Source organism: Pelodiscus sinensis, chromosome 3 (genome assembly GCF_049634645.1).
Source record: "Pelodiscus sinensis isolate JC-2024 chromosome 3, ASM4963464v1, whole genome shotgun sequence".
NCBI lineage: Eukaryota > Metazoa > Chordata > Testudines > Trionychidae > Pelodiscus > Pelodiscus sinensis.
Window position 1 is genome coordinate 99,631,835 of NC_134713.1, and position 23,148 is coordinate 99,654,982.

The 23,148-nt window shown below is 45.0% G+C and overlaps 1 long non-coding RNA gene across 1 annotated transcript in view; it reads left to right on the top strand.

Annotated features, from left to right (window-relative positions):
* The window catches only part of LOC102443371 (uncharacterized), a 38,933-nt gene extending 25,311 nt beyond the window's left edge, over positions 1–13,622 (top strand). The window contains exon 4 of the long non-coding RNA XR_331306.4: positions 8,279–13,622. This is a non-coding gene — a long non-coding RNA (uncharacterized LOC102443371). The remainder of the gene's footprint in view (positions 1–8,278) is intronic.
* The last annotated feature ends 9,526 nt before the right edge of the window (positions 13,623–23,148 follow it).

Sequence of the window (23,148 nt, forward strand, 5' to 3'; positions counted from 1 at the left end):
CTTACTAAAATCATGTTGGACTACAGATGTTGAGAATGCCGGACTAGAAAGGTTCAACCTGTACTATTATTTTCCAAATGGACTCTCAAGTGACTCTCAATTACTATTCCAAAGATTATCTGCAAGGTCATGGGACTCTTTGCTGATTAAATAAAGACTAATTTCATTGGAAAATATTGCTTTCATTTTTTTCGTTTCATGTATTCATGGAATACTATTACAGATGCTTGAATGTTTACAAGACATTTTCTTCAGCAATTGTTTCATTTCTGTCTCCCCAATATCCATTAATGAACATAAGTGCTTTTAGTAGAGCTCCAAAAAGGAGGGAGAATGCTATTGTTCCAAACAATAGCTTTTTGCTGAACTCCAAAATACTAGTATTTGTTTCAGCTGAGAGTGCACTCCTGGAGGATTGTATTTCTGCAATACTTAGTAGGATCCAGAGTGACAAAAACTCTGATGGACAGCCTACTGAAGGGGGTTTGGCTCAGTGGGATAGTGATACAATTGAAAACATTGAAGTAAAGCTGTTTGAAATGTTTTTAGATATTTACAAATCATAGAATCATAGCAGTTTAGGATTCGAACAAACTTCAGGAGGCCATCTAGTCCAATTCCTTGCTCAAAGCAGGACCAGTCCCAACTAAAAATTTCTATCCAGGGCTTTGTCAAGCCTCACCTTAAAAACCTCTCAGGATAGCAATTCTGCATCACCCTAGGCAACCTATTTCAGTGCTTCCCTACCCTCTTAGGGTACATCTACACTTCAACACTATTTCGGGATACTAGAGTATCCCAAAATAGCTATCCAGTGTCTTCACAGCAAACTCATTTTGAACTTGCTATTCCAACATTTCTGTAAACTTCATTCTACCAGGAGTAAGGGACATTTCAGAATAATGCTTTATTTTGAAATTTGGTGCTGTGTAAACAAAGCAATGTTTTTATTCTCCCCTCTACTCATATGTCCAAGTTTCCACTTCTTGAAAGCTTCCTTTTTGTGTTTAAAGATTTCTCTGGTAAGCCAAGCTGGTTGCCAGCCATATTTGCTATTCTTTCTGCACATTGGAATGGTTTCTTCATATGACCTTAATAAGACTTCTTTAAAATATAGCCAGCTTTCCTGTACTCCTTTCCCCATCTTATTAGCCTCCAGGAACCTGACCATCAGTTCTGTGAATCAAAATCTGCTTTTCTGAAGTCCAAGGTCTGTAATGGTCATCCATTTTGAACTTCAGTGGGAGAAAAAAGTCCAGCACAAAACTTTGACAAGGTTTTTTAATTTGTTTGCCATTTTCTGACCACGTCTTCGCAGATGATTTAAATTTTGGGGGAAATTAAAAAGTGAGTTTTTTTCTTTCTTTATATCTGTTCCTATCAGGCACACATCATAATAGCATCTGTACTGCCTCCCTGCTCCTCTTCCTTTTCCCTTCACCCCCCCAAAAAGAACTATACAAGATAGTGTCTAAGGCAGTGTGTTCACTCCGGGGAAGATAGACACTGCTACGCTTGATCTTCCAAAGTTTGTTTTAGTGGGTCTAGTTAAGACCTGAAAAATCAAATTCAGAGGGCGCTCCCATTGGCAGTTAGTACTCCTGCTTCTGTGAGGAGTAAGTGAAGCCTATGGGAGCATTTACGCTCATCAGCATCCCGCTGTAGGGTCGGCAGAGAAACTCGAATCAAGGTATATTGACTTCAGCTATGTAATAAATGTAGCTGTAGCTGTGCATCTTGATTTGACCTTCCCCATTAGTGTAGACCTGGCCTAAGTGTACTATATTACTTCTTCCTTACCAAGCTGCTAGAATTATTTCCCCCCTTTTCTTTTGGCATGTATGTGTGACTGACCTCCTCTTCCCTCCGTCTTCTTTTTTTTACTTTGTTGCTCCTGCTTTGTGCAGATGCAGAGCTGAAAAAGTAAATCTTACATTTCATTCTGAATGGGTTCTGTGGTCATCTTTACTTAGGGAGTTACCTTCTCTTGGGCCAGCTCTTTGAATGTTGTCCCTTGCTTTAAGAGTTTATTCCTTAAACTTGACAGTTTCATTGTTCCTGTGAAATGCAACTATCAAAGGATGTTTAGGTCCCAGAGCAAGAGCTGGTCTTTTAGATAACTTGATCTAGTACAGTGGAGGGCCTTAAAGGTAAGGACTGTTATCCTGAAATTCATCAACTATTCTAATTGAATACACAATATGCAATAGACATATTTTATTCCACAAGTAGTCTTGTTAGTTGTAATAAACTTCTTGTCCCACTCAGTAGGAGCAAGGGTATCCACATCTGGCCTGTTTTGGGTTATTGTATTCGGGACAGTATTATTAGTTATTCACATTGGACTAAAATGTTAAGATCCTGATAAATGTAACAAAAGCAAAACATCCCTAGGAACCATATGGGAAAACCTCATAGATATAATCAATGTTGTCTTATTAGGAAACTCAGGGAGCTGGGTTAGCTTGAATTCTCTGCAGATTCCTTCTCTGGGCTTTTCCTCCATTAAAATGGTTCTCCATAATATTAAATAATAAATATATAGCCACCACATTTTTAGTAATTATTTCTGCAGTGATACAGTGGGGACTTTAGTGCAGTGCTGTGTTTTAAAGAGTCATTGGAGATGAAAATTCATTACTGTGCAGATCCCCTATGCTTTGGGCTGTGTCCAGACTCAAGGGTTTTTTCGAAAAAAGTAGCCTTTTTTCAAAAAAACTTCACCTGCGTCTAGACTACAGCTGCGTTCTTTTGAAATTAAATCGAAAGAACGTGACTTTTCTCTCGACGGCGGAAAACCTCATTTCACGAGGAAGAACGCCTTTTTTCGAAAGTGCTCTTTCAAAAAAAGGCGTTCTTGAATGCAAACAGGGCTTTTTTGAAAGAGAGCATCCAGACTGCCTGGTGCTTTCTTTCAAAAAAGCGGCTTGCTTTTTCGAAAGTACTGCTTGCAGTCTAGATGCTCTTTTTCGAAAGAGGCTTGCAGTCTAGACGTAGCCTTGGTGTGCAAATACATTGTACTTACCAAAAATGCAGTCCATGGAAAGTGCCAGTTAAAGGGAGAGCCACTCTCAGAAATAAAAGGCCACATGGTCCAGCACTGACAGAGAGGGTGTGAACTTGTCTCCTGTACAGTCTATGCCTACTTTTTTCCAAACGCAAGGAAATTATCCTCTTTTCCAATTCCCTCAGACAGCAATAGCCAAGCCAAGTTGGCTCTAGCCAGCACTTGTTTGTATAATGTAATTCTGTGGTAATGAGCTTGTGACAACTTGAGGAAAAGAGTCTTAAACATCCTGAAAACAATTCCAAACATGACTAAATGCAAGAAGGAGACTTCTAATAACTACCTCATTGGAATCAAGAGCCCAAGACAAATACAAACATCATTTATTTTCTGCTTGGGGAATATACTAACGACTCCCCTTCTTTCTCCTTCTAAATATGAGTGTAGATAACAGCGTGTGTCTGTGTATCTATTATCGATACAACTTTCTTCTCCTAATGAAGTATACTCGATACACAAACTTGTAGCTTTGTCTTTAGTGGATAAAGCAAGAGTTCAAGTCTGAGCCAATACTCAGTGTGACTGCAGGAAATGGAATGGGATGAAAGGTGAGTGTTTTGCTTTTTACATGTAGCTGCTAAGACATTCTTTAGTTTTTCAGTTGCTACCCCAGAACTTTTAACCACAAAATCTTTTCAATCTGTCCCAGGAGGCCTACTAATAACAGTACTTCCAACTCTAAACTTTAAAAAAATCATGAGTCCCCCCCAAAGATTGCCTTAAAATCATGTGATTAAAAAAAGTAATATTTTTTCTTTGACTTCTGATTTCTGAGTTTTTTAGGTGCAATTAAAGAAAACAGGGGGAAGGGGAAAGGAAAGTGACATTTACCTGAGCTCACATGATTCCAGGAGCTGGATTTGTAAGAAAAAAACAAAATGTCATGACACATGCATTTAAATTGAAAGATTGGCAATACTGCAATTACATATAGATTTCAAATATAGAATTTTAAATGATTAAATTGAAATAGTATATTAAAGGATAAAAGCCTAAATAATCAAAATGAAATACACCATATTAATCAATTCTGCATATTCCCTACTGGAAAATCCACCCTCCCCTAAAACCTAAAGAAGGGCTCTGTGTAATATTACCTTGTCCCACCTTGTCTCTCTAATATCCTGGGACTAACATGGCTAGAATTGCACTGCAAACTGTTCTACTTGTGCCTATGGATGTCTATTCCCTAGCACTTCCTTGGCCCACATACCAAGGAAGGATTGTTGCCATTGTTTTGTGTTGTGATTTCATTTAGATTAAAATATTGAAGGGGCAAGGACACTTTTTATAACCTTAGTGTGGTGCTAGGCACAACTATGCCACTATACCCATAATAATATATTGACTGTCTATGAACTACTCATCCCTCCCTCCCCCCATCTCTCTCTTTCTCTCTCTCTCTCTCGCTCGCTCCTGCTTAAAGCTAAAGTCTCTGCATCTGAAGCTTTCTCTAAACTACCTCTGTCACCTAAAGTTTAATGCCTGCTGGGAATGCATACCAGCAGTTTCCTCCAAGGAGAATGTTAATACATTTGTGTAAACTAGCAAGCTGAGAAGCTCTTTGAATATGCAGCTGCTTCTCCTCACATCAGTAATGTCCAAAGAGCTAGGTTTATCTGCACCTGTCTACTGTACTGAAATTCTCTCTTGGCTGGGGAAGTGCCAGACCAAGTCTGCGGCTAAACCCAAGTTTGTCCTGTAGCAGTGCATGGTGATGATCTTGCTCCACCAACAGGCAGCTTGCTACTGGGAATAAGACGTTCAGGCTATGTCTACACAGCAGTGTCATTTCAAAATAACTGACATTATTCCGAGATAATAAAATCCACATCTATACCACAAACAGTTATTTTGACATAATGTCAAAATAATGTCGAGATGGAAGACTTCTTACTTCAACTCCTGTACCCCATATTTTATGAGGAATAAGGGACGCTGGAAGAAGAGTGTTCTTCCTGCAACTTCCTGCTGTGTAGACACTGCCAAAAGTCAGAATAAGTTTTTTTGACTGAGGCTATGTCTACACTACAGAGTTTTTTCAGAAAAAGAGCTCTTTCGGAAAAAGGTGTGTGGACAGGGAAGAGGGAGTTCTTTCGAAAGAAGAGGAAAGAGAAAAAAGCACAGGTGCCCTACTGGCCACTCCGTCATTAGTAATCACAGCTTACATGCTGGATAGCATCCATTCAGTGTAGACACTATCTTTTGAAAAAGCAGATCACTTTTTCAATGTGCTTTGACGGTGTGTACGCTCTTTTTTGGAAGAAGTTTTCTTGGAAGGTCTCTTCTGGAAAAGCTTCTTCCGAAAGAAGCCTGCAGTCTAGACTTAGCCTGAAACTACGTAATTGATGTAGCTGAAGTTACTTCAGTATATTAATTCAACTTCTGCCCCGCAGTGTAGACATGTCCTCAGTTGTTCAAGCATGTTGTCAAAACTAGGCTGAAAGTCTCTTTTATTCTAGATTAGAGTATCCATCAGTATAGTTATTGTAATAGATAAGGCCTATATATGACAAAGGGAGAGAGATCTCTGGTTACATTTATCCACAGTACATACCGTATCATTCTCCACTGTTCAAAGGCTTTGTTAACAGAGGGCCATATTGACTGGAATACTCCAAGCCTCAATTGTGAATTTCCCTTAACATAATTGGTATGCATCTATTTTTAATGGTTATTTAAAAATGCATGTCTAAACCACATTATAAAAAAACATTTGTAGTATATTTTTAAAAATTTTCATTTACCCAAGAGAGGTCACTGGTCATTCTTAAGGATAGCTTTGATAGCGTCAGGTCAGTAAATAATGAAGAGGATAGTTGTCTCGTACAGCACCCCAACCGAGAGGCACAGAGATCACTGACAAAGGAGAGTAAAATTTGCTCTAAAGCCTTAGCTGAGAGTCAGCTGTCTCTTAGCTCATACTGCAGCAGCTCATGACTTTAGCCTCTAAGGTCCCAGATTTAATCCCACCTGTTGATGACCTGAGTCCATTGGCTTTACACATGGCTTGTATAATGTTAGTGTACAATGATGTTTAATTATATTTAAATCCCAGGCTTCATTTGCAAGTTTGAATGCCTACATTAGCCCCCCTAGTTTGAACTAGGGTGACTAGTATAGACATACCCTCAGAGTGTAAACGCATGGATAGATGTGCTTAATTTTAAAAACAAACAAACAAACATAATCCCCACAGCTGAGAAAAATCCAGGCTTGATTTAAAGTTCTTTAGGGCAGAAACTGTGGCTTCCTTTAGGTATGGAAGAATAATAATTGTAGATCTCAGGTGCTTAATAATCTTGGCTACCATCATCTCCTCTGGGGGTACGTCTTCTACACAGTACCCTAAACTCGACATAAGATATGCAATTTGCAATATGTAAATTGCATATCTTATTTTGAATCTATTTTGAAATAGCTTATTTTGAAATTTGGCACGTCTACACAGTGCCAAATTTAGAAATAATGTGCTATTTCAAGATAGTCCTTAACCCTAATGGAACAAGGGCTACCAGGATGCCAAAACAGCACACCTGTTATTTAAAAAAGTATGTTAAGACGTGTGGTACCCCAAAATAGCCTGGAGTAACCCGAAGTAGCTGCGCAACATAGATGTACCCTAGGATAGCCAAAAGTAACTAGTTGTTTACTTTTCCCCAAAGATCTAATATAGTGGTTATTTAGCTGTTTGACTATTGCTGAATCCTCTTTTGGGAGAGGGGGCACACAAGGCACAAAACATCTCTACAGGCAGTCTCCGACTTACGCAGATCCGACTTACGTCGGATCCGCACTTACGAATGGGGCTTTTCTCGCCCCGGAGCTCATGGGCGGCGGGTCGCCACCCGTGTCCTCCGGGGTGAGAAAAGCTTCTCCCGGTCTCCCTGGTCTGCTGGGGGGGTCCAGCAAAGCCGCTGGACCCCCCCAGCAGACCAGGGACACCCGAGCAAAGCCGCCCAGGCGGCGGGAGTCCCGCTGCCTGGGCGGCTTTGCTCATTTGCCCCGGAGCAAAGTCGCTCAGGCAGCGGGACTCCCGCCGCCTGGGCGGCTTTGCTCCTGTCCCCCTGGTCTGCTGGGGGGGTCCAGCGGCTTTGCTGGACCCCCCCAGCAGACCAGGGAGACCGGGAGAAGCTTTTCTCACCCCGGAGGACACGGGTGGCAGGGAGACGGGGAGCAAAGCCTTGGAGCACGCCCGCAGCGGGACAGCCCGGGCGTGCTTGGGCTGTCCCGCTGCGGGAGTGCTCCAAGACTTTGCTCCTGTCCCCCTGGTCTGCTGGGGGGGGAGCAGCTAGTGCCCCCCCCAGCAGACCAGGCTTTTCTTGCCTACCCCTGGGGTAGAGCAGCTGGGGGCTGCCGGGTTGGTCCCGCAGCGCCGCTCCGGACCAACCCGGCAGCACCCCAGCTGCTCTGCCCAGGCATTCTGATTCAGCTGCTGCTGGTCAGTTTCAGCAGCGGCTGAATCAGGACGCCTGAGGCAGAGCAGCTGGGGTGCTGCTGGGTTGCTCCAGTAGCGCCGAGGAGCCGCGCTACTGGAGCAACCCAGCAGCACCCCAGCTGCTCTTCCCCAGGCGTCCCCAAGTCAGCCGCTGCTGAAACTGACCAGCGGCTGACTACAGGAAGCCCGAGGCAGAGTTGCTCTGCCCCAGGCTTCCTGGAATCAGCCGCTGATCAGTTTCAGCAGCAGCTGACTTGGGGACGCCTGGGTTTCTTAAGTTGAATCTGTATGTAAGTCAGAACTGGCATCCAGATTCAGCTGCAGTTGAAACTGATCAGTTTCAGCAGCGGCTGACGCCAGTTCCGACTTACATACAGATTCAACTTAAGAACAAACCTACAGTCCCTATCTTGTACGTAACCCGGGGACTGCCTGTAATTATCCCAGGCACATCCTAACACTTTTAAATGTTTTCAAACAAATAAACCAAGCAACTAACCAACCACCCAACCAACCAGCATAGCAGATGTGCTGAGAGATTAGGAGTGAAAGGGTTAATTCTTGCTTTTGGAACATAAAGAGATGAAAATTCAGTTTTAGCCCTCAGGCCTTTATCAAGATGAGTGCAGAACAGAGCCTTGACTCTTTGATAGAGGCCTTAGAGTTGGGGTTCTCTTTTGTCTCTGTTGCAAAAATAGTTACAGCTGCATTTAAATTTGACATGACATGAAACATTATACATATATATTGTTAAGCCCTTTTTGTCTCAACAGCTGTGCATTTAGGGCTCACAACTGGAATGCTGCAGTGCACAGCCCTGCTGAATGGAAAAGAAAGGCACTGATTCTGGAAGACTGGAGCAACTTGGAGCATTGGATCCTGGTTTGTAAGATAGACAATAGTACATTTTGTTTTGATCGCAAATTTTTTTTTCTTCTTCATTCTTTGAAATAAGCTTTGCCTAGCCCTCCTTCTAAACAGTTATCTGTATATATCGGACAATAAGAAGATGAGCATGTACCCAGGCTCCAACCTTGTGAGGACTTAGCATACATCTACACCTCAAGGGAAGGTGTAATTGTAATGTGTGTAGCGGTGTTCCCTCTCATTTCTTCCATATATGTGTGGAACAAATTTTGTTATGTGCACCAAAGTATGCATGGATATGCACCACCAGTAGAAACACATTCTGCTGGCTCTGGGAACTGTGGACACTTTGCTAATCAGCTGAGCGGCATTTGAACCTCTCCTGGGTGGCCGCCCGAGTGCTCACCTTACAGAAAACACTGGTGTATGAGTCCTAGCTAGTGTGGGTAACACTCATGGGTGAAAGCATGGCAGCAGAGATCATAGAAGTGGGTGCAGATAGCAATTGTAATGAAGATGTGGCAAGACGGATTTAGGTTCTAGATATCAACCATAGTATGTACTTGCTAGATGAAAGTTAATAAAGGCTTGCTTTCATGTACTGCAGTCACAACTTAAATTGCTGTGTAGATTTACCCATATGCCCATGATCAGGGCTCACCAAGTGACAACGAACCCTGCTCGCCAGCCGTGCGGTTCTGCGGTCTGCGCATGCGCAGACCGGGCTGCGCCAGTTTTGCAACTTGTAATCTACTCGCCACGGGTGAGTAGATGACATAATTTGTTGAGCCCTGCCCATGATGCTAAAAAGATTACTTGCAGAGGGTAAAATTAATCATCTGTAAATTACTGCAGTATCGGGGCTCTGGTGAACTATGAGCCAAAATAGAGGAAGAGAGGGGGGCACATTTAAAAATTGTCATTGATATTCAGGTTTTAGTGTTTATTCTCTGGAAACTTTCAAGAATTTCTTCAGTTCAGGGTTGAAAATCCAAACTGGTAGATTATTAGTAAACTGAAATCTGATTGGGTTTTTACTGGGTGAGGTAAGATTTTGTATTGAGCCAACTTATTAGCCAAAAGCAAACTACACAGTTGAAACAACACCCTACTCTCACTACTGTCAGTGGATATTCTCCATCAGTGTATTAAAGCAGAGTAAAATGAAAGGATAATGTCTAGCTCTCCCTCCCCCAAGGTAACTATCTTTTTGCAGAGATCTTCAAAAATGGTTGTTTTTTTTTAATTCAATTCTCTTCCTTTACTTGGAATGTCAGGTCCCCTTTGTTAATACACTGCAGCATCCTGGTTACTACTTGCAAAATTTAAATGGCAAATTATGAAGGAAAAAATTCTCTTGTGTGCTCCCGGATGACCCAATGTGCTATCCTAAGGGAAGGATTATCTGACTTTATCATTTGCTGGCTTTCTCTGCTCTCATCTTAGAACTCACAGTGCTGCTTTCTTTCCTACTCTTTTCATTCTTATAGTGATCCCTCACCCCAGTGACACGATGATGTAGACTATGTAAAGATATAGAGATGCCAAAAGGAGGAAAGAAGTTCTGGGAAGCTGTATAATTACTAATTTTGATATTGGGGAGGAGGGCAACCAAACTGTTTCCCATTTCCTATAGTTAAAGATTTGAGACTCAGTTCCTCCATTATTTTGTTTATTTTTAATGTATTTTAGTCTACATAGAGTATAATCTATTGCTTTTATTTCTATATCTTGGGCCAAATTCATATGTGGTATGGGCTAGGTAGATGAATATTAGACACTCTAAGTTTTATACCAAGTATAATAAGGGAATCAAAATTAAGTGACCAGGACATTGCATATTAAGAAGAAAAAATAACGTCTATATTGTGTAATGACCTGAATAGCCACCAAAAGATTTCAACAACTCATGGTACTCATACTGGTGAACTATGTATACCTGATTTTTGTGTGTACATGTATATATGGGTAATACTCTAAGTTAGATCGTGCATTTCTTAAGGCAGATACTCTGTTTTCTTATGTTTGCAAGTCACCAAACAAGTTGTCAAAAATCAATAAATAATTTACAAGTAGATGTCCCCTACTTCCCATATAAGTTGTGTAATTACTGTGTGGATCTGCATATCTGAAGGCCATCTAAGAACAATTTTTTGAATAAATAATTGAGTATCTTTTAATCTAGTGGTCTCCAAACTTTTTAAACCACTAGATCACTTTTTAAATTTAAATGCAATGTGGATCTGTGGGCAGAAGAGGAATTCCTCCACGACCCCTGGTCCTGTGGCTGGCTGACCAGAGACATCCATCCTGGACCCTGGAACAGATCCAGGCCAAGATTAAGGAGCTGCACCTGGACTACATCAGGGACACTGAGGGCAAGGGGGCAGGAGTCAACACCTGCCTCCACTATGACCGCTTGCATGCCATCCTGGGGGAGACAGTGGTCCAAGGGCCCTTGCTGGTGGTCAACACTGGACTGTGCACCTTGGTGGTCAGGCCGCCTGACCTGGAGGAGGAGGGTGACCTGACCACTAGTTCCAAGGGTGATGAAGTGGACTGCCCCATCACCCTCCACCTAGAGCCAGTGCCCAGCCTCTGGAATGTCCGAGGCCAGCGATGGATCCTCCGGTGAGTATTGTGCTTCTCACTCACAAGGGTTGGGGAGACAGATGCCTGGGGGGAGGGGAGGGAGCATCAGTCAGGCAGTTCGAGCTTCACACTGTGCAGCAGTACGCAGCATATGCAACCTCGTGCAGACTGACTGTGTGGCACATGTATGCAGCAGGCAGCTCTAGGACACGCTTGGGACCCTGCTGCTCACACATGTCCTGCCTGGGGGAGGGAAAGGGAAGCAGCCAAGCCCCAAGGGCGCAGGCCACACCGCACACATCCCGAAGGGTGCCGCACACAGACAGCACACGACCATGCCTTCCCATGTGACACAGCAGCTGCTCCTGTGAAAAGCTCAGCGAGCCAGCCCTGTGAGCGCGGCCCCCACAGAGTCCCTTGGCTGTTCCCAGCCCCTCTGCTGCCCCGAGGGAAGCCCCCTACTATGGCCATGCACTGCCCTGAGCTACTTGTCCAAGGGCTGGGGGGAGGAGGAGCAGGGAAGTGGGTAGCCAGAGCCTCTGGGCCACATAGTCTTGCTGCAGGGACAATACACTCCCCAGTAGGCCTGGCTGCAGCTCCGAGGAAATCAATGACAGTAGACTGAGAACCCAGACCTCGTCTGCCACACTTGCTCCCATGCAATGTGGGGATGTGTACTCAAACATGACTACAGCATCAATGGTGTATGCTCACAGACAGTGACAAGAGTAGAAGCCATGTGCTCTACCTTGGGGAGGGAGTGTACGCAGTGCAGGCAGATGGACACAGCATGCCAAGTGGCTAGGACACAGACAAAGGTCTTCATTCACAGTGATATCTCCCAAGGGTTGCAACCCATGGAGGATCACTTCACTCCCCCAGGATTTTGAGCTAGTCTGCGTGATCACACACACAGGGGACTGATTGGGCCCAAGCAACAGTTGTGGTGTAGTGTAACGTGAGGCTCATGGAGGAGGGCATGGGGCTCAGGGACACTGTGGGCAGGGCTGACTGCATCACCGTTTTCTGTGTTCTGTGCTCCTGGGACCAGTCAGGAGCAAGGGACCCTTCAGCTCTACGGCGGAGGCACCGACAACCCCGGCACCAGTCCGGTGGACCAGGCAGCGCGACCAGCTCCTCCAGCATCACGTCCAGGCCGTAGAGTGGATGGACAACACGGTTAGCAGCAAGCTGCGGGCTGACATGGAGTGGTGGCAGCAGGAATGGGGCCAGTTCCTCCAGCGCTGCGACTGCATGTGAAACACCATCTCCATCCTCACATCTCTCATCGGACATGCTGTGCACTATGGCATGGCCTTGCCCCACACTGCTGCTCTCCCTGCTGTGCCCATGCCCCCTCCTGCCACCCCTCCTGCTGCACCCCGTCCTGTCCACCTCCCCATGATGCCTGCCCCAACCCGGCCTGAAGGGCGCCAAAGCCTCTGCACCCACAAAGGCACAGGCAGGAGCTGCTCCTCCCAGCAATAACTCCCCCTCCCAGTTGAAAGCCCCCTCCCACTGCCCACTCTTCTTCCCTATTGTAAATAAAAATACAGTTTATTCTTGGTTAAACAAAAAACTGTTTTGTGTTTATTGGGAGGTGAGGGAAGGGAAGGGTTGGGAATAGGAGATAGATGTGGATGCCAGACAGAAGCGACCCTAGTGTGGGGCCTGGGAGAACATCTCCTTGAGGGCCTCTCGTAATCGTATCCCATCGTGGTGTGCCTGCCAGATGGCAGCTGTCCAGGGCTGCTTGAATGCCCAGCCCTCGCCTGCCATCCATCTCAGGACGAAGCCTCTCTCTTCTGCTCCACTATGTTGTGCAGCACACAACATACTGCGACAACCTCTGCGATGTTCGCTTGCTCATGTTGAGATGGGTGAGTAGACAATGGAATCTCGCCTTCAGCCGTCCAAAGGTGCACTCCACCTGGTTGCGGGCCTGGTTTAGGTTCTGGTTGAATGTTTCCCAGCTGGGGTCCATGTGTCCAGTGTACGGTCACATCAGCGATGGTGTGAGGGGGTAGGCTGCGCCCCCCACGATGCACAGTGGCATGCAGACATCCCCAACTGTCAATTCCTGCTGGGGGAAGAAAGTGCCTGTCTCCATCCTGCGAAACAGGCTGGTATTTCAGAGGATGTGGGCATCATGTGCCCTGCCTGACCACCCCACTTAGATGTCCATGAAGCAGCCATAGTAGTCCATGAGGGCTTGGAGCACCATCAAAAAGTACCCCTTCTGATTGATGAAGTGGGCCATTCGATGCTCTGGTGCCCAGATGGGTATGTGGGTCCCATCCATGGCTCCCCTGCAGTTGGGGAACCCCAGGGCAGTGAAGCCAGCCACAATTGCGTCCATGTCCCACAGGCGGATGACCCTCTTGAGCAGAATGTCGTTGATGGCTCAGACAACCTGCAGAAAGGCACAGACAAACACAGGGAACACACAGAATGAGGCAGGGTGGGTGCATGAGCTCTTGGGGGGTGCCTGCTCCCTGTGATGCCCTCTCCCCCCCAAACATGCCAGAGCCCTCTCGCCCCAGAGCCCCCCTCCCATACCAACAGGCCTATGTGAGGGAGGGACGGCACAAGCCCCTGGGTGATGGGGTTTCCCCCACCCCTCCATCCCTCTCCTGGCTGGAGTCTTCCCTTCCCCTGCCCCCCCCCCCCCCAAGGGCCGTACCTGCATCAAGATGGCTGTGGACCTGCCCACCCCGAACTGGTGTGCCACCGAGCAGTAGCTGTTTGAGGTGGCCAGCTTCCACAGGGCACTGGTGACTCTCTTGTTGATGGGGATGGCGGGCCGCAGCTGGGTGTTGTGTCTGAGGAGCACAGGGATGAGTCAGTCACACAGCTCCACGAACGTCTGCTTCTGCATCCTGAAATTATGGAGCCACTGCTGGTCATCCCATTGCTCCAGGACCAGCTGGTCCCACCAGTCGGAACTGGTTTTGAGTCTCCAGTATCGCCTCTCCACAGTCGGGTAGGATGCCATAGCAAAGCCGCCGCATTCAGGGAGAGGGAGTCCAAAGTGAGCTCTGCATCGAGCTCGTGCAGGAGTAGTAAGGCAGCGTAGAGTAGCAGCTGCACACACTCCAAAATGGCCGTGTGGGGCCAGAACAGCCACAGGGCCATCCTTGGCTCCATGGCACAGCAAGCAGAAGGCAAAAGTCCCCAAAAGCACTAGGTCACAAGCTGTGGTGCCCAATGAGGCAGAGAGCAACCACAACAGACACTGCTACAGCTCTCAGTCCCTACCAGAGGTCCCAAAGCATGCAGCAGCAGAGAAACGGCTGTCCAGGGAGATCCCTTTAAGCACATGTCTCAGAGGAGCTCCAGCCCCTGCCCCCGGAAGGTCCTGGTGCTCTTTTGCCCTGTCTGAAATGGCTGGGGGGGTGGGGGGAGTCTTTGTGCAAGAGTTTCCTGCTAGTGTAGATGCTCTCTTGCACAAAAGTGCTTCACTTTTGCGATGCGCTTTGACCAGTGTGGACACGCTCTTGCACAAGAACTTTTGCACAAGAACTCTTGCTCAAAATAGTTCTTGCACAAGAAGCAGGGATTTCCCTACACCCCCTATGTGGGTGTATATCCCCCCTGAATTTCCCCAACACCGCACCCCACTAGTTTTGTGAACTAGTTACATGCCAATTTAGTGATTGTTTGGAAATTTGTATTGAAATTGAAACATTAATACACACTTTAAAAGCATATACAGTGTATGATAAGAAATGTGTATCCGAAAAAGCATAATAAATTTGAAAAGTATGAACATAGACTAGCTTCCTTATACAGCTGGGCTGTGTCTACACTGGCACCACTTTCCGGAAAAGGGATGCTAATGAGACCAGTCGGAATTGCAAATGCCCCGAGGGATTTAAATATCCCCCGCGGCATTTGCATGAACATGGCTGCCGCTTTTTTCCGGCTCGGGGTTTTGCCGGAGAAAAGCGCCAGTCTAGACGGGATCTTGCGGAATTCCTTGAAAGTAGGAATAAGGGATCTTCCGGAAAAGGGCTTATTTTCCGCAAGATCCCGTCTAGACTGGCGCTTTTCTCCGGCAAAACCCCGAGCCGGAAAAAAGCGGCAGCCATGTTCATGCAAATGCCGCGGGGGATATTTAAATCCCCCACGGCATTTGCAATTTCGACTGGTCTCATTAGCATCCCTTTTCCGGAAAGGTGTGCCAATGTAGACACAGCACTGTTGTTTTTTATGACCATGTCAGTGCATTCATTTTGATGATGTTGGCCAACCTAATAACTTCAAATTATGATTTGTAAGCAAAGTCAAAATGAGCTCTCCCTGACAGCTAATGATGAGCTGGGGGCTGGGGGGAAAGGCTTCAGGACCAGATTGTATTTACATTCACATCTAATCTACCTAGGTATCCAGCAAACAGAGCTGTGTTGCCCAAGTGATAGATTTTGGCTGGGGCAAGTTACAAATCACTTGAATGCAGGGGGAGAGGGGGGGCGAGGGGAGGAATGAAATGTTGTTGTTCTTATTGTATGAGCAAAGGACAGTAGAACTGTACTTAACCTGTACTGATTGAGGGCATCAAGAAAGAGGGTAGGGATAGCTGTGTGTTTTGCTTGATGGTCTGTCTGAATCACAAATACTATTTGACCTGCCCCTCTCCACTGTTTAAAGACAGAGCTGATTAGGCTTCATATATAGTCTTTTGTTTTGTTAAGTGAACACTACAGCTGAAATCACTGATAATCAGGTCTAAGTGCTTAGTCCTGCTGTGGAGACTGTGTTCCTGTGGGTACAGTGTTTTTGTGTAAGAGACAGCCCAGAGTGCACTAGCAGCAAGGTTCCCCCACTGGGAGCTCAGCTGAAATCACTGAGAGCTGGGTGGAACCTCAGGAGACCAACTCGCAGAGATCACAGTGGCAGGTAGCACCAGAAGGTGACGGTGCAGGGCCATTGGCAACAGAGTGATGGAGTGAACAGTGGCACAATGAACAACAGTGGCCAGAGCAAACACTGAGCAGCTGGAGGAACAAGCAAGGTGCCTTCTTGCCCCCCACCTGGGAGGTGTACTCACGTGAAAGCACCTCTGAACTCTGAGTCTCCACTGACCAAGGACAACATCGGTGAGTCGGGTGAGGTGGAGGGAAAAATGAGGGACACGTTAATAAACATTTGTTTGTTGGACTATATTTTAGTGACTTTGCTCCAGTATGTTAGATTTGTGACTGGGAATGGAAACTTATATAAATGTGTTTCCTAGTAGGCCAAGATTTTTAAAATGCATTATTTGCCAAGGTTAACATCTCCCATTGTTGGTATCTTGAGAGGTCATTATGTTGGGGAGTTTCTGTACTAAACATTTTTATTATTATAATTAATTTTTACATAAGAATGGTCATACTGGGTCAGACCAGTGGTCCATATAGCCCAGAATCCTGTCTTCCAACAGTGGTCAAGGCCACGTGCTTCATAGGGAATGAACAGAACAGGTAATCAAGTGATCCAGCCCCTGTTGCCCATTCCCAGCTTCTGGCAACAGGCTAGGGACACTCAGGGCATGGTATTACATCCCTCCCCATCCTGGCTAATAGCCACTGATGGACCTATTCTCCAGAAATGTATCTAGTGCTTTTTTCAAATCCTGTTATAGTTTTGGTCTTCACAGTATCCCCTGGCAAAGAGTTCCATGGGTTGACTTTATGTTGAGTGAAGAAGTACTTCCTTTTGGTTTTTTTAAAAACATGCTGCCTATTAATTTCATTGGGTGACTGCTAGTTCTTGTGTTATGTGAAGGATTCAATAACTTTTCTTTATTCACTTTCTTCACACCAGTCAAGATTTTATAGACCCCCTATCATAATCCCCCTTTAGTCGTCTCTTTCCTAAGCTGAAAATTCCCAGACATCCTGTTTCATATCCCTAATCATTTTAGTTGTCCATTTCTGTACCTTTTGCAATTCCACAACAGCGACTTCTAGCGTCTACTCAACCTCTACGTACCTTTTACAGATGCCTGTCCTATAAAACACCAACAGTTGAGTGGAGTGAGGCACTATCAGCAATGGGGCTGCCATGTGTTCAGGACAGAATAGAGAATTTGAACACAGAGTGGAATATCATACGACGAATGAATGAAGATTTGACTTCAACTTCTTTTTTTATCATCACTAGTGTCTCGACCGGATCTTTGTGCTATGTCTTCTGGGATGAAAGAAGTAGGAATTCATCTCTTGCTACTCCCAGTCACAACAGCTACAGTTGAGCGTTCTTTTTCATCATTGAATAGAATTTTGTGTTCTGAAAGAAGTCACCTTCTGCCTGATCACATGAATGAACTAAAGAGCATATCAATTGAAGGAATGGAAGTACTGGACACACGAGAAGCCACCGAAGAAAAACGCATTGCATTCAAGAAGTTTATTAACAGAGCTGTGCAAAATTATAAGAAGAAACCAAGAAGGATGTAGACGTAGTGCTTCATAGAAGGCTTGAGTAGCCAACTTTAATTTGTGTGATTTTAAAACATGAGTTAAATCTAATAAAATGGTCATGAAACATTTTTCAGTTTTTACTGTGGTGCCTACAGCCCACCTTCACCCTCATGGTCTCACCCCCTCATCAGCCCTGACTCCCCCCTCCCCGTAAATTCGAACCCCCCCCCCAATTTCAATTCCTGGGGAAAACACTGACAAGAAGCTTGCAATATAGACGTAGCCCTCTGATTTCCAGGTAGTACCAGAAACAGAAATGTGGATAAGGTAAAAAAAAGAGAAAATTCTTACAACGACTTTTCTTAACATCAGAATGAAAATGCCAAAATACTACAGGGAAAGTCAATTCTCTTAGAACAATCAGAGAGACTGATTTGAGGAAAAGACCAATGGTGCCTCTCATTGGAGAAGATTAGGGTACTTAGCACCCACCATTCCAGTGGTCACCAACCAGTCAATTGTGATCGATTGGTTGATCACGGAGGCACTGCCAGTTGATCTCAGTGCAGTGTTTCCAGCCTTCGCTTGCTCACCCCCATCTGCAATGAGGAGCCTGTGCTGCTGCTACAACCTTCCACCTCTCACAAAATTGGAGCCAAAGCCGGCTTCCTGCAGCGGGGTGGGCGGGGGGGGGGGGGGGGGGGAGGGGGAGGGGGAGGGGGAGAAGGAGAAGTCCCACAACTCCATGACAGATCAAGCTTCTCAGGAAGCACACATGTGTTGCTCCTCCCCTCCCCACAGCAACGAGCATGTTTTCTTGTTTTGCCTTACTACGCCCGTGCACCAAGTTAGCAGGGAATAGGGGGAGCAGGCGGGATGGACAGTGTGAGATGGCAGTGGAGGATCCAGAGCAGCTGGATTTCTTAAAGAACCACACATGTTCTTCTTCCAGCATTGCCTGCATATCCTTCCCGAGAGATATTTGGCCCTGGAAACTCGGTGCCAGCCGAGCCGCTCCTGCACCCTGGCCAGACATCCACCAGCACCCTGCTCATGTCCCCTCTCCCCTGGACAGATCCCAACCAGCAGCCTGCTCCTGCCCTCTCCCCCTAGTTGGATACCCACTAGCACCCTGCCCCTTCTCCCCTGGCCAGACGCCTACCCACAGCTTGCTCCTGTACCCTATTTCCCACCCAGATTCTGCACCCTCCTATCCCTATCCCACTCACTGACAGCTCTATCCTGCACACTGGATCCCTCATTATTGGTCCCACCCCAGAACCTAAGGGGGCTCACAAAATTCACTAACCCTGGAATCCCAGAAGAGTTAATCTGTCCTGAGGCCTTGAACCTCAGTCCTACCTACCTCCTCCTCCCACACTCCGATGGGGCTGGAGTGCCAGGGGAATGAAGTGTCTCAGCTGGGGCCACATCAGTGAGGGGTGGGGTTTTTCATCTCACTAGTGTGGTCCCAGACTAACTTTTCTGTACATCAGCAGCCTTCCTGGCCCAAAAAATGTTCCCCACCCCTCCCATAAATAAAGACAAGGTTGAAACGTTTTGTGTTGGACATAATATTTTGTTTAAAACTGAAGCCTGGCCAACAAGCCCCGAATTGGGGCTAAACCCCCATCTGGCCACAGCATCATAGCACCTCTGCACTCCCCTCACACCCCAACCCTAAGCCAATCATACATCTGAACCCCCTGCCCTAAGTCCCTCAAAGATCCCAACCTAAACACCTGCACTCCAATATCCACATGTCTGTGGCTTGCTCAGCACCACAACCCTCCACCTGACCCCAACACTTCCCAGCCTGGAGCCCCTTCCCTGAGCCAGCATCTCCTTCTCCACCTCCTCCTGCATCCAGATTCCCTCCCAGGGTACGTCTAGACTACACCTATCTGTCAACAGAGAGCTGTAGATTAGGCACGTTGAAATTGCTAATGAAGCAGGAATTTAAATATCCCGTGCTTCATTAGCATAAACATGGCTGCTGCTTTTTTTTAAACTGAGCTTTTTCGAAAAAATGGCAGACTAGATGTGGATCTGTCAAAAAATAAACCCTTTTTCGAAAGATCCTGTAAACCTCATGAGGTTTATTTTTTGACAGCTCCACGTGTAGACTGCTGGTTTTTTTCGAAAAAGCTCCGTTTTGAAAAAAAAAGCGGTGGCTATATTTATGCTAATGAAGCGAGGGATATTTAAATTCCTGCTTCATTAGCAATTTTGACATGCCTAATCTTCATCTCTCTGTCAACAGAGAGGTGTAGTCTAGACACAGCCCCGGAGCCTGCACCTCCTGGGTCAATCCAATGACAATGAGTAAGGGCTGGGGATAGCAAGTGATAGAGAGGAGGGGAATGGAGAGGGTGGGGCCTCAAAAAAGCTCTTGGGAAAGGAATGGGATAGATCTTGGCTTGCCCTGACATTTAAAAATTGGTCATGGGTGTAAACAGGTTGGAGACCACTGCTTATTCAAAGAGGAAAAGAGAAAAAGGGGCCTGTTGTGTAGTTTTTCAAGGCAGGAGGGTATGGGGGAAACAAAGTTTTCTGAAGATATCAGACAGATGGCAATCTGGGTGAGATGGCCCTCCTAAAATTGTCAGTAGGGGGAAGCCAATGTCTTTTGAGGGAAAGGTTTTGTTTTGCAAGGGAGGAATAGGGCAACTACTTTGATGTCCTGGGTAATAGATTAGCTTCAGATAAACATCAAAATGCAACAAAGCAATTTTCCCTGTATCACATAACCCGGCTAGATTCCGGTCCTGGGGGAGCCAAGTCTAACAATGAGAAGATAATTTATGCTTTATACTAATCCATTCCTTGGTCTCTGTTGAGAGTCTCAGCAAACTGTCAGTTACTGCTAGGTATAATAGTCACTTTTGTGATGAGGACATATGCTCAGTAGGAACAGGATCAAGACCAATTCATTTCACAAAGAACACTGAAGTGGCCTGTCACCACAATCACTGCCAGTTTAGGCTAGATTTGAATTTTCCTTTTGGTGGCACTGATGCTAGTGTGGTATAAAGGACAGGTAGTGTCTGTATCTTCATTCTGAAATTCCTAACTTTAGGCACTTTAACTGCAGTTTAGCACTCAAAACAGCAAAGGAAATGCCATAGTAAACTCTCTTTCCATCCACTTCTTTTTCTTTTTGTACATCATTTTTCAACGCCTAGCACATTAAGGATATGCCTACACTAGGAAATCATTTCAAAAGAACTAAATTTGAAATAGTAACTCCCAAAATATCTATTTGAAACAAGCATTTTTCCCTGAGGAAAGAAGGAGTACAGATTTTTAAATAATCAGCCCATTATTTCAAAATAACTAGGTTGGTAGTGTGGACGCTCTGCTCATTATTTCAAAGTAAGGGGGGTTATTTTGAAATAATTCCCTAGTATAGACAAGGATTCCCTAGTATAGACAAGTATAGAGTGTTACATGATAATAAAAACTTCCCCACCCACTCACCTTTTTCAGCCAAGAGGAGTGAGAAATATTGGCATGGACTATCCATGGACTATCCAATATTATCTTCCCCATCTGAGCACTGCTAATATTTTTGTATTTTATTTTGGTTGGCACTAGACTGCTTGCCCACTGTGCTGCTGCAAAGGCAGGTGTTTATGATTCTCTCAGTCCTTAGAGAACTCAGATTTGCTCAGTAGCACAAATATGTTTGCAGTACATAAATATTATTCCACTTTAGCAGCTCATGCTCCAATGATACTTATGCTTTTGCTTGCCACCTGCCTCTTACTTGTGTAATTTGTACTTACAGTATTCATATTTACTTCCCAGACTATACTTATTTGTTCTGGACTTTTAAAAAATTCAAATTGCTTGGCAACGCTTTTTAAGACAACCCTTCCTCCCCCCAATTAAACATACAGCAGAACAGTATTGATTTCACAACAGAGGTACAAACCTCAAAACCAGAATAAAGCAAAGTAGATTGAGTAGAAAATGTAGGATAACACATATTGGCATGGATATTCTAGAAAAAATAATTGTAATAGTTCCAGTACAAATGTATATAAGATCTTTTTGATTTTGTGGAAAGTTTAAGAGGATGAGTGAATTACTGCAGATTTGATTGCATGAAATTAAATCTGAAGACAATAGAAACAGGACTGTTATAAACCAAGGGCTGTAGGATGCCCTTCCACGCTAGCCTCTGATTTCTATTTTGATTTTGACCATCAGAGGAGCAGCCAAGGAGTGTGGCCTTGCTGAGAAATTGGTGCCTCAGGACAGAGGTATGAAGATCTGAACATTTGAGGTGTGTCTACACTAAGGACTTAACTCTAAATAAGCTGCTCAAATTGAGCTACGTCTGCTGTGCTTGTCTCTCCAAGCCCTGCTCCTTCATTGTTCCAGACCAGACCCTGGACTGCACCTACACTCTGTGTTGTTTCCATCCTATTCATATGTTGTTCCTGCCTCAGAACCAGCCCTGATCCTGCCTTCCCTGACTCCTGGTAATCCGACTGCAATCCTCGGCTTTGACTCTTGACTCTGACTTCACCTCAAACTTGAATTTGGACTCTGACTTCAGTGTCAACCCTCAGTTGGGATTCCTGAATTTTTACTCTAACTTCTATCTCTAGTCTTTGGTGTTTGGACTCAGATCTCTAGGCCTGATTGCCTATGAGCCAATCTGCTGAAGTAGGAACAATTAGCAACATCCAATTGCAGAGTTCCCTGGAGATACCTCCCTGAAGTGTCCACTCCCTTTCACTGGACACTCACAAAAGTTAAGAGAATCTGTCAGCCTGTTAGGTTAGCAAAAAAGTTGCTCTCCACTTGTAATATGCAGCACTGAAATGGCTTTGTAATGAAATAAGGATGAGTTTATTAATAAAAACAGTTATGTAAGAGATAACAAGCAAGAATCTATGAGACATATATGGTTACACATAAAACAAAAAGCAAAACATACTATCTAGTGACTAAATTAAAACTTAATTTTAGTAAGTTAAAATCTTTTGTCTAAGCAGGTTTCTCTCTTACTTCAAGTTTCCAGCAGTTCTTGTCTTTCAGGCCAAGAGAGTATGGGCTTTCATAAGCTCAAAGTGATTCTGTTCTCTATGTCCCTCCAATGACAGATAACGATAATGTTTTTAAGAACATAAGAACAGCCATACTGGGTCTGACCGATTGTCCATTTAGGCCAGTTTGCTGATAGTAGCTGGTACTAGATGCTTCAGAAGGAATGAACAGAATATATAAATTTGTCAAATTATCAATCCCCTGTCATCCAGTCCTAGCTTCTGGCAGTGAGAGAGTTAACTCACGTAATGTTACCCAAAATCTATTGTCTCTGAAGAGCTACAAGAGTTCCTGGGTGCAGATTCTGTTCCCTGATGTAATTGTTCAGTGATCTTCTCCTTGACTTGTTTAACTTGATGATTTTGTTTACCTTAATATGTAAATGTACTTCTATTGTTCTCTGGCTTACAAAGATTGACTTTATAGCTTAAATGTATAATCTTCTTTCCAAACCAAACTTGTTTATCTAGACTGCCCTCAAAACACATTTTAGGAACATGTTTCCAGTTTACATGCATCAAGGATTTTGGGGCAATGCGTGTATCTGGTGTGTTGTGAGTTGGAATATGATGGGTCCTCTTTCAGTTGGCATTAATGGTCTCCCATGGGGAAACACATTTTTTGGCTCTTGCAAGGCTGAGGATAAGGAGAAGAAGAAATGGATGATTGCTTCAGTCCTCCAATCCATCTCTGGTCAAGAAATGGTTTTTACAGCA